The 11,778-nt window shown below is 31.3% G+C and overlaps 1 long non-coding RNA gene across 1 annotated transcript; it reads left to right on the forward strand.

Annotated features, from left to right (window-relative positions):
• Nucleotides 1-5,554: 5,554 nt before the first annotated feature.
• On the forward strand, nt 5,555-8,849 carry LOC120077098. The gene is made up of 5 exons (XR_005481731.1): nt 5,555-7,699; nt 7,781-7,852; nt 7,993-8,135; nt 8,374-8,503; nt 8,704-8,849. It is a non-coding gene; the product is annotated as an uncharacterized LOC120077098 (long non-coding RNA).
• The last annotated feature ends 2,929 nt before the right edge of the window (nt 8,850-11,778 follow it).

The following is an 11,778-nucleotide window of genomic DNA, read 5'->3' on the forward strand; positions in this document are numbered from 1 at the left end:
AACCTTTTATATATATATATATATATATATATAATTAGAGTTGGATTAGGTCAACTCAAAATTTTTAGTTAGCCAATCCAAGACCCAATCTAACTAAACAAAAGTAGAAAAAGTTCTCAACTCAATCCAACCTTAATTCGGATAGTTCGAATTCTCGAATTTTTTAGAACACTCATAGTGTAATTAATTGTTTACTGAATATAATATAAATAAATCATGATGTCATGAAAGTCGGTACAAGTTCTTAGTCAGAAGAGATAAGTTTTGTTTTGTGTGTTTCAAAGCACTTTTTTTTTTTCTTTCGAAAGATTGATAGTAACGAGAATTAATTTGATATCCTTAAAATTAAATTCTATTGTGTTGGATTGAGATTGGCATAATGTGATTTATATATTATTAATTATTTAGAACTTAATATATTTTAGGATGGTTTACTTATTCAAAACTAATTATTTTTTTAAACTATATGCTTTTCAGTGAGAAAATTTTAATTTAAACTTTTAATTTGATCTAAATAGCCATACATGAATAAATTGTGAAATTTGTATCCCAACTAATAAAAATTTTCGTTTATTATTATTATTATTATTTAAGAAAGTGTAGCTAGCTAAAAGCATTTGGCTAGATGAGACTAGTATTGTGGGCCTTAATTTTCCTAGTAGTACAAAAGGATCGAATATGTGTTTAAGTTATGTTTAAGACAATTTATTGTTAATTTGATTTTTTTACTTGATTAATTTTGGGCTAATGTTGTATTATTGATTTATTTATTGAAATACATTTTCTTAAAACTAGAAACTAACCATAGCAAAAGTCTTCATTAAGAATAATAGAGGACAACTAGTGTAAACGTTTTCCCAATAAGCATCATGAGTTTCCTTCTCAGAGGAAGGAACCTGGAGATAAAAAAAAAAAATAAAAAAATATTTACAACAACATGCGTCAGAGAATAGATAACAAAATTACTAGAATGATTACAATAACCAAAAGAAACCTTACCAAAACGCTTGGCAAGTGCAACAATAGCATCTATCAGGTTCTTTGTCTCTCAACATCTGAATCATTTAGGACTTGAATATTATACGTTGAGTCTGATTCCACTAGTAGAGATTGGCACACCTCCCCTTTCAACAGGAGAAGGAAATAAAGGCCAACCCGAATAGTCTCCCCTTTCAACGTCTTGATATAGGTCACTCCCTATCGAATCTTTTGAACCCAATACAGATAGGAGAGTTTTGAGAGTCACAAATCATCCACCTCTGCACCGAGAGCCATTTGCATTGAGCTTCTACCAACCACTTGGAAAAAGAAGATCATCTTTCCTGATTCACCTGGTTCTCGAACTTCACTAGGTCAGCCTTCTCAGTATCTCAACCGAATTAACAAGAAGATGAGGTCAATATGATTTTAATGATTTTAACATATATAGTTGAGCAAAAGAATTTTCAAGACTCAAAGAATGTAGATATCATGTTAGAGATGGATGATCACCACATCTGACCTAATTTGTTTCTCTTGTATTTTTTTTTTCTAGAATTTAGCATGAGTATGTGTTGATATTTTCCTTATTTATTTATTATGATTTTTTTTTACCAAATATGAAGGTGGGGAATTGAAAAAAAAAACTTTGAGATTGATAGTATAGATTCATATGGTTGAGTTTATGTGCATGTTGGAATTGCAATCGAATTGTTAAGCTATTATGCACAACTAAATTTAGAAAAATGCTTAGATGCATCTCGGGTAATACTTATCTTTGTCAAAAAGTCTTCTTATTTCCTTTTGATGTAAGTGATGAAAGTGAGATGCATAAAGATAATGTACATCCTGGGATGCACCAAAATATTACCCCTAATTTTATGGTTCTATTTTTTATTTTAGATAGTCATCCTTTTGTAAACACTTTGTAAATCAAATCCCAAAAAAATTAAAAATAATGATTTTTAAACCTCAATCAGACTCTTAACACCAATTTTAATTCCAAAACTAATTTCAAATCAATCCATCTTATTCTAAATCTAATTTATATTAAAATTAATCTCGAATATTAATTTTTACTTCTCTATTTTATTATTTATTTCAAAAATTTATTCTTTTAAATATTGAATTTTTTAGTATATGTATACTTGGTCCATAAATTTTCAAAATGTATTTTTCTTGTCCCTAAATTTTTAAGAATAAGTTTGATAAATTACTGAAGTACTATTTTAAATAATTATATGAATTTTAAAATTTTATCTCTTCTTTAAAATTATTTTTCTAGTTTAAAGGCAATGTCATATATCATCTATTTCGTTTATATAAAAAAGAAAAAAGAAAAAAACTCTTGAAATCTTTTAAACCTACTTTTACAAACTATAAAGATTATATTTGAAAAAATTTAAAGATTAAATACACCTATTCTTCATGAAGTAGTTTTTTTTTTTTTTTTTTTTCAATTTATTTCGATTTTAGAAGAACATCAAGTTGGACCAATAAAACAAGTCATATTATCTTCGACGATGAAAGTTCATAAAATTAAAGGTTCACTAAGTTATGTTGTGTCAATGTTTCTAGGAATCACATTTTCTCAGAACTTTTAAAACATGAATTATTAATGTTTTCTTTTTTTGTCGTTTTCCTCACGAATTTAAAGAAATAAATATTTTCAACGTGTCCAAAATGACTTTTACCATTGATATTTCAGTTGAGCAATAAATGATGCATTTAAGGTGCATTTGTCTTCCTCATCTCACTGTATTCCTAGATTGAATGAATGAATAAATAAATAAATAAAAATATTTAAAAAAGAAAGTAAATTATGATTGAATAATTAAATAAATAGTATTGTTTTTCTAATACAATAGAGTTAGGGAGATTTGAACAACAAAATTCGTGATCGCTAACACATTTATATATCAATTGAGATATGCTTATTTTGGTAGTAAAAATGTGTCTAAACTATATTTAAAAACTAGAATTCCTAAAAAAAATATGCTTTTACACTACTACAAAACTGGGCTTTAATGTCGGTTTAAAATTGACATTATAAGGGTACAATGTCTGTTGGAAATCGACATCAAAGATCGTGTTATAAAAGGTCAACCGGCATTATAGTTGACCAAAATTTCAATGCCAATTATCTCAACCAATATTGTACACTATATTCTATGTTGAGTTTTTAGCAATTTTTTTTTCAATAATTGTCCGATTTTTTTTAATACCTCATTTTTTAAAATGTCCAATCTTGTTAGTCAAAGAGTTAAAAGAAAAACCAACATTAAATGTCTCGTTTTGTGTTAGAAATGTTCGTCAACGTATTTTATTAAAAAATATATTAAAATTTTTTTTTGCTATAGTGTGCATGTTATAATATATGCATGTTTACTGTTATGCGTGACAAACAAAAAATATTTCTCTTCCACTTATAAATGCACAAAACCCAAACTTAAAATATAATAATAGACACAACAATACACTCTACCACAAAACTAAATACAAAATTACCTTTAATACAATAACACACTTCCATAGAACTACAAAAGAACACTTTTATAGATAGATAATAATCTATCCATCCACAAACAACAATTAATACTTCGGATTCATTCTATAAGTACTTATCAAATATCAATAAACCACTAAAAGAAATTCGGGCTTTAATTTCGGTTGGAAAAAGTGAAATCGGATGTATAATGTCGGTTTTTTTTTTAAAAAAAAAAACTGATCTTTAATGTCGGTTTTAAACCGACATTGAAGATGGGCTTTAATGTCGGTTTAAAACCGACATTAAAGGTGTAATATTTTTTTTTTCTTATTTTATTAAATAATATATCCCTAAATCACTTGCGCGCTCCTTCTCTTGCCCAAACCCTTCTCTGTCGGCCGTCACGAAACCTTACCTCGCCCAATCCCTAAACCTTTCCCTCGCCGTCCGTCGATCATTATCAACTTTCTTCGCTCGCCGTCGATCGTTCTTCAGCTTTCTTCGCTCGCCGCCGATCGTTCTTCAGCTTTCTTCGCTCGCCGCCGATCGTTCTTCAGCTTTCTTATTGTTTTAGAGGTACGACTTGAAATCATCCACCTCTCTAACTATTGGTGTGTTGTGTCTGATTGTTGTTTTGATTGTTGTTCTGATTTGGGTTGTTCTGATTTAGCTTTGATGATATAGTTGCTTCTTCTGAATTGCTAACTTACAAAAACAAAGAGTAATCCACATACAAAAGGTAGAGAACTAACCTTCACTCAATACACAGCGAGGAAATCTAGTTGTGTCCCTTGTTCACTGCGTTTTCTAAACTTATTTTTTGTTTACCAGTTCTATAACTATAACTTATGTTGTAGTGATGGGGAGAGAGGGAGAGAGGGATTTTGACTTTTCTTGATTGGAATTTATTATTGTATGGACAGGTCATTACAGCTACCCCTAGACAAATCGAGAGTTTAATACGTCTAAGCGAAGCTCTTGCTCAAATACGTTGCTTAGAATGGGTTAGTGAAGCTGCTTTTTTCCTTTTTCATTGTAATAGATCAAAGTCAGTATAACAAGACAAAAGTTCTAATGCATTTAGGTTGAAAAGGGCGATGTTCTTGAGTCATTCTGGCTTCTAAAAGTTGCAATGATCTGCAATAGATCATTCTATAGGTAGCTGTTTGGCGATGCCTCTAAATCTCTTTAGATCCTTTATAGTTTCACTTCCATATAGTTGGAATGCCATGAATTTGTTATTTAGCGCTCCAAATGACCTGCATGAAGTTGTATATGCATTTATGTTATTTACGAGTTTGGCCCTAGGGCTTAAAGAGGTGCATTATATATAAATCAAATAACCCTAGAGTCACCTAATATGATATTTCTCTCCAATAATGAATTGCTCTCCCTCTGTCTAGCTAATACGCTATAAGTGAACTGCGCAAATCTTTATGTCGATTTCTTTACTGTTTACAACTTTACATTTTCTTGATTTCTTGGATTAACGATTACTCATATACTAACTTCAATTTTTCTTCTTTGCAATAAACTTTCAGGAACTATTGACATGGATCTGATTACCATGGGAGTATCGGCAAGAAAAAGAATGCGAAGGGAGAGTTTATTATCGGTAACTTGTAACATTATTATGAAGAAAATGCAGCTTGGAGGACCCTCCATGCATCTGGTCGAGGTCTGCCGCTAACTTTTACTGTGTGCAGTAACTTTACTTGTTAAGTTGAAGTTAAATTCTAAATCTTTCCAATTCTTCTGTAGTTGCTGGATGAGCTGAAGAAGAAAAATCCTAATAATGAAGTCCATCTCGACAACGTATATTAAATCTCTTAATCTCTCAAACCCTCCCAAATTTATAGACAAAAAAAATTGTGTTTATGTTTTGAATTCTCTTCGAAGCAAGGTTCAAGAAGATTTTCATGGAGTTATAAATATGTAAGTGTAATTGAACTTTCTTAACTCTTAATTGAAATATTTATGTTTAACTAATATTTTTCAAACTATTTAGTGGATTGAAAACATCGGCAAGCCAAGCACGATCTCCAACACTATCGGTCTTCTCCAAAATGGAAACCTGTAAAGGTAAATTTGTATTCATTTTTTAACAATTTATGTTCATTCGATTTCTTTATAACAATTTAACAATTGTTTTCAACTTCTTTATATGCAGTGCCCTTGTCAATTAGATTTTGTAGGATGCCGGTACTATGTGCAAAAGTATATACACAAAATAGTGCATAATCCTACTACTCCCATTACCAGCCTCGTACGTAAATTATTTATCCTTCTCTGGCCACCTTCCCCATCTCCAACATCTTCTTCTTTTCCAACGATGGTAGGCCACACTAACGCAAATATTCTTCCAATACACATTGATAGCACTAGTGTGCGACGGCTAGTGATTGAGGACCCTGCAACCCTAAAACCCTACCGTCTCAGTATAGTGATGACATTAGCAGTCAATGGTGATAAATTCTTTATCAACATTATTTAGGACTCTCACAGTAGCTTACAACAAAGTTTTCCTTCTATTGGACAAGGATTAAGCAAATTCGGACACCAACTAACAAGGATTTGAGTTCTTTTGGATTCAGAATAGTTTCAAAACTCTTCGAATACTTTTCAGCAAGAATATGAGACTATTTTGTTTAGACTTGATTCAAAGTGTCCAAATTGAGATTTAAAATTGCTTTGGGAGTCTTCCAAATAGTTTAGAAGTTCTTTTATACGCATTGTGTAAGTGGAATTCTACTTCTGGAATCTATTTTTTGTGTGCTAGCATGTTTCGGGCTTCTATTGTAATTTATATATTATTTATGGCTACATATTGATCATCTTGAATCATGTGTTTGGGCTAAATAATAGCATGTTATGATGTCATGTAGTAGTGTAATAGCTTATGTGTGAATGAGTTATTAAGTGATATGGTGCATATGACTTTGTTGACTTGTTGAGAATGTTTGGTTGTGCATATGATTATGTTGGAGGCATGTTGTTACTTTATGTGTTTTGACATGAGATATGGTTTAGGATTATATGGTAGAAATCATGCATTGGTGAGATTTTGTGAGAAGGAGGTTGAGAACCTTGTGAACTTGTAAAGAAAATGTCTCAATGTTGGAGGCATGTTGATGTGTTTTGGCATGAAATTTTTGTTCTTATGTTTACACCTCTCAACTGTTTATGTAAATGCCTCAATGAAAGCCAGCTATGGTTTCACTTCAATATGTCTCTCTGCTTCTAGATTTTGGCCTTTTTATGTGTCATGGCCTTTGAAATTTGATTTGATTAATGGTTTTGTTGTATATGATACGTTTTGGCCTTTTTATGTGTCTATGGCCTTTTGTGATAACATCCTTAAGAAAGGTAGGAGTGAGAAACTGAGTGATGAAGCAATTAAGGAGACACATGAGAAGGTAATTTTTATTGCGATTTGGTGTATCTCATTTGGATGTGTTTTTACTGTGTACTGGAAGTTTGCTGCTGTAGTTGGGAGAAATCTACAATTTGGATGTGGGGGTAGTTGTTAGCCTAAGCATACTGAAAAATAATAAGTGTTATCTCCTGGACTGTGGTGCTGAAAAATTTGTTTGGGTAGGAAGAGTGACAAGTAGAGGAGCGAAAAGCAACAATTCAAGTATGGCGACTGATGAAACCATCGGGGTCCTAATGGTTTTCATTCTCTAGGTATGGCGAATCAATGGCAGTGCCAAAACTCCATTGCTTGCAGATGATATTGGTAAATTTTATAGTGGAGACTGCTACATCATTCTTTACATCTACCACTCTGGTGAGAGGAAAAAAGATTATTTCTTGTGCTTTTGGTTTGGAAAGGATAGCATCGAGGTTAGTTAGCATTTAAGGTTTATTTTGAGAAAATCTAACTATTGTAAGTTACATACTTAAACTTAGAATGTGGTGGTACACTTGCCAATTCAGTTGAATAACTAGTGTTGATTCTCTAAGAAAGGGAATAATGGAAGATGGTTTCCTTGATCTAATGAAAGTACTCTTGATTCCTGTAAAAGAATAATTGCTTGTAAACAAGTGTAGGGATGTTTTCTCATTCCTTACATTTTCATATCATGACATATTTAAGTGAATTTGTACATAAACATATGTGTTTATTGCTGTTAAATCATTTTTTATTATTTCAAACCTTAGAAAGATCAAAAGATGGCTACACGGTTGACGAATAGAATGTCCAACTCGCTGAAAGAGAGGCCTGTTTAGGTACCATGAACATAAAGTATACGTGATAAATAGTTTTTATCTTTGGGAATTTCCTTATCATATGCTTTTTTCTTTTGGCAGGGTCGTATATTTCAAGGCAAAGAGCCACCCCAATTTATTGCCCTCTTTCAACCTTTTGTGGTGCTCAAGGAGGTAGTCTTATAAAGCTTCTTTCTTAACTCATCTCTTTTGATTAGAATCACGTTGTAGTTTCTTTTACAAGGTTCTGATGTGGAACTGAGAGGGTCCTTGAGAGACACAGATATAACCATCATTTTCTTAATGAATTCTAGTGTAGGGTGGCTTGAGCTCTAGTTACAAGAAACTCATACCAGATAAAGCTTTGGCTAATGAAACTTACACGGAAGATTCTGTTGCCCTTATTAGGATATCACAAACATCCATTCACAACAATAAAACAGTGCAAGTTGAAGTTGTACGTAATAGTAATTTTGATCATTTTCTTTCTATGTTAAGTGCGATTCATGCTTTTTAAAATGCCTTTCAATCTTGCCTCTTGAGGTTTGAAATATATGTGTGCATACATATTTAAGCTGACTGGAAATAATGTTATAACATTGTCATTGGGTCATGTTTCATGTTTATGCTGAAAGCTTGTACTAATTTGAGCCATTGCAAGTCTTATGGTAATGTCTCAACTTATGATTATCTAGGTTGCAACCTCACTGAACTCTACTGAGTGTTTTATCCTGCAATCTGGCTCTTCTGTTTTCTCTTGGCATGGAAACCAAAGTACATTCCAGGAGCAACAGTTAGCTGTTAAAAGTTGCAGAGTTTCTAAGGGTAAGGTCTCAAATATTTTATCCATTTATATATATATATATATATATATATATATATATATATGAATGGATACAATCTTCCGTTGCATGTGTTATGCCTGTCTCTTATACACATCTAGATGTGTATAAGAGACAGATCTTCCGTTGCATGTGTTATGCTTACGCCCAAACCTTTATTGTTTGTGATCCTTTGAACAACAGTGGTCAGACAAAGATGCCTATTACCAGACACTACTGAAGCTGGGGTGTCTGTTCAAGAAGAATTATGAAGGGATCCATACTTACCAAGTGGAGAGGGACAGGAAACTCATAATGTTTATAAAACCCTAATCTTTGTATTACTTGTAATTTGTGTTTTCAAGGCATGAATTATTGTACGCCTTTTAAATTATAATTCTATAGCAGATTTTGCGGATTAAATATAATAGATTTACAATCCATACATGAATAATATGTCATAGCCATAGCGTTCGATGATGATGTGTCATGTTATACTTTATTACCGAAAAAATGGATTTGGCAAGGAAACTTTAAAAAACGGACAATAATTGATCAAACGAACAGATTTAGGCTTTAATGTCGGTTAAGATTTTTTTTTTAAAAAAAACAAGCTTTAATGTCGGTTGCAATCGACAGGCTTTAATCACTAAAGACCTTTAATGTCGGTTACACCGACATTGAAGGCTGTGTTATTGGTGTTATTGAAGCCCTTTAATGTCGATTTAAAATCGACATTAAAGGCAACCGGCATTAAAGGATTTTAATAACACTATCTTTAATGTCGGTTGGCAACCGACATTAAAGCCCTTGTATATCGATAACACATTTCCATAGAACAATAATTAAAATTATCATGTGATCACTCATATGGAACCACTCGTGCCTCCAAAACTACAATCAGAAATACCAAATACTTCTATAATATTAATAATCATTTGTTCCTTCACAAATCAATTAGTACTTCCATGAGTACTTACACCAAATACCCATAAAAAAAATACACAAATCTACCAACAAAATGATCATGGTTAGATAATAATTCATCTATCCACAAACAACGATTAGTACTTCTGATTCATTTTAAACTTGCATATTTTACTCAAAACTCATCAAGATTCATTCTAAACTAGTATTTACATTATATTAAGACAAAAAAACAATAAGTGTAGTCTTACACAAATCGGCCTACAAAACTTGCCCATTATGTTCGAATTACATCAACCTCTTCTTGGGTATATGCATTTTTGTATTGAACTACAAAAAGAAGAAGAAGAAAAAAAAGATAAACTAAACATAAGTTTACATCATTTATTCAATTGTAGCTAGCATATAAAAATAAATAATTTACATACGAGGCTACTAATGGGAGTACTAAGGTTATACACTATTTCGTGTATATACTTTTGCACATAGTACCCACACCCTATAAAATCTAATTGACGGGGGTACTGCATGTAAAGAAATTGAAAACACTAATTCTTATGTCTAAATGAAAATAATTTGTTACAGTATGAATGCAAATTTACCTTTATAGGTTTCCATTTTGAAGAAGACCATTGGTGTTGGAGATCGTGCTTGGCTTGCCATGTTTTCAATCTACTAAATAGTTTGAAAACATTAAAATAACATAAATACTTGAATTAAGAGTTAAAGAAAGTTCAATTATACTTAATTGACTGAGAAAAAGATGAGTCCATTCTCCTAAAACATGTCAGGAAGAGATGAATGTACATACGATTCATATAACATATAATGTCTCCATAAGAGAGACAAAATCCTCTAGGGGAAATTGGAAACTAAAGCTGAGAAGGTGGAGCTGTGAAGAACATTAAGTGTTGCATATGTAAATATGGATCATAAATGGTAAGTTTCTAATGACTTTCATAGTAGACTAGTTCGTGGTTTCCACCCTTTTTTCTTGGGTAATATTTCTTACACCAATGAAATATATGTTTCCTCACCATTCTTAAAAAGAAAATGCCCCTTTGACCAAATAGAGACTAAGCTCAAACATAAAAAACTGCACAAAATTTTAATATATATCGACTTGGAAGGAACAACTCTCATTTGGTCTAGAGAATGAATACCGAAGTTTATCCTGTTTCCCTAATTGAATATAAGGGAACATTAATGTTTAAGCATTTAATTCTTTTAAGTTCTATACTTCTCGAAGGGATGAAAGCCCCAACGTAGCAGAAATCACAAAACCAGAACTCTCTATTAATTTGAGATTTTTGAAATACCCATACACTAGAAAATTCCAAAGAATAATACAGAGCCAACAAAGAAATTGCCTATTGTAAAAGTACTCTAGGTTAAGCATGGAAAAAATTAATTCTAGAGAGAAAGAGAGAGGAAACCTTTACCTTTGTAGAACCCAATAAAAAAAATTCTCCAATTGATTTCACGAAATCAACACCACCACAAGTGTTACCTCCCTATCCTCTGAGAATTCTTTGAGAGCTCTGGTTTGTGGGAACCAATTGAATTAGGAAAGGAGAAGAGAATTTAGGAGAGAAGCAAAAGGTACAGAACTCTTCTATGTGTTTCTCAGATAAAAAAACTCACTCCCTAAAATACGTTTTTACAGATTTTGATTAAGGAGAGAGAGAAAGAGTGAAATGTGGGAATCATCTCACTTTTTTGTAGGGAGCTAATTCTTAATTAAAATTAAATAAATAGATAAATTTAATAATTAATATTTAATTGAATCTTATTTAATTAATGATTTCATTTAAATCATATTTAAATGAAACATCTCTCACATAACCTATAGTTTTAATTCAATTAATTAAATTAAATTAAATAATATAATTATTTGGTTCTCCAATTAAATAATTACTAAATTAAATATCAAATATTTAATTTGGCCTACATTTGAATCATATTCAATTGTATTTCACTCATAACCTATAGCTTTTAGTTTTAATATGAATCCAATTCATATTAAATTGATATTTGAACTCCTTCATCTTCCATAAATTAATTTTGAATCATATCCAAAATTAAATTTATATTATAAAGTTTAATTAAAATATATACTTTATATTATAATATACCATTATACGCTATAATCTTTCGTTAAGTGAATTTGAACATTTTAAACTCTATTCAAGACATAGTTACCTCAATTTCCTTTAGGAGCTAGGAATGAGACCTCATAGACTTACAGATTAGAAGCTCTAACGATATGAGATTAATTCGCTGAACTCATTAACCAAATTAATTAATATCCGTTAATTGTGGGTACACTCCACTAAAGACCCACAGTTGCAC

Source organism: Benincasa hispida, chromosome 5 (assembly GCF_009727055.1).
Source record: "Benincasa hispida cultivar B227 chromosome 5, ASM972705v1, whole genome shotgun sequence".
Lineage (NCBI taxonomy): Eukaryota > Viridiplantae > Streptophyta > Magnoliopsida > Cucurbitales > Cucurbitaceae > Benincasa > Benincasa hispida.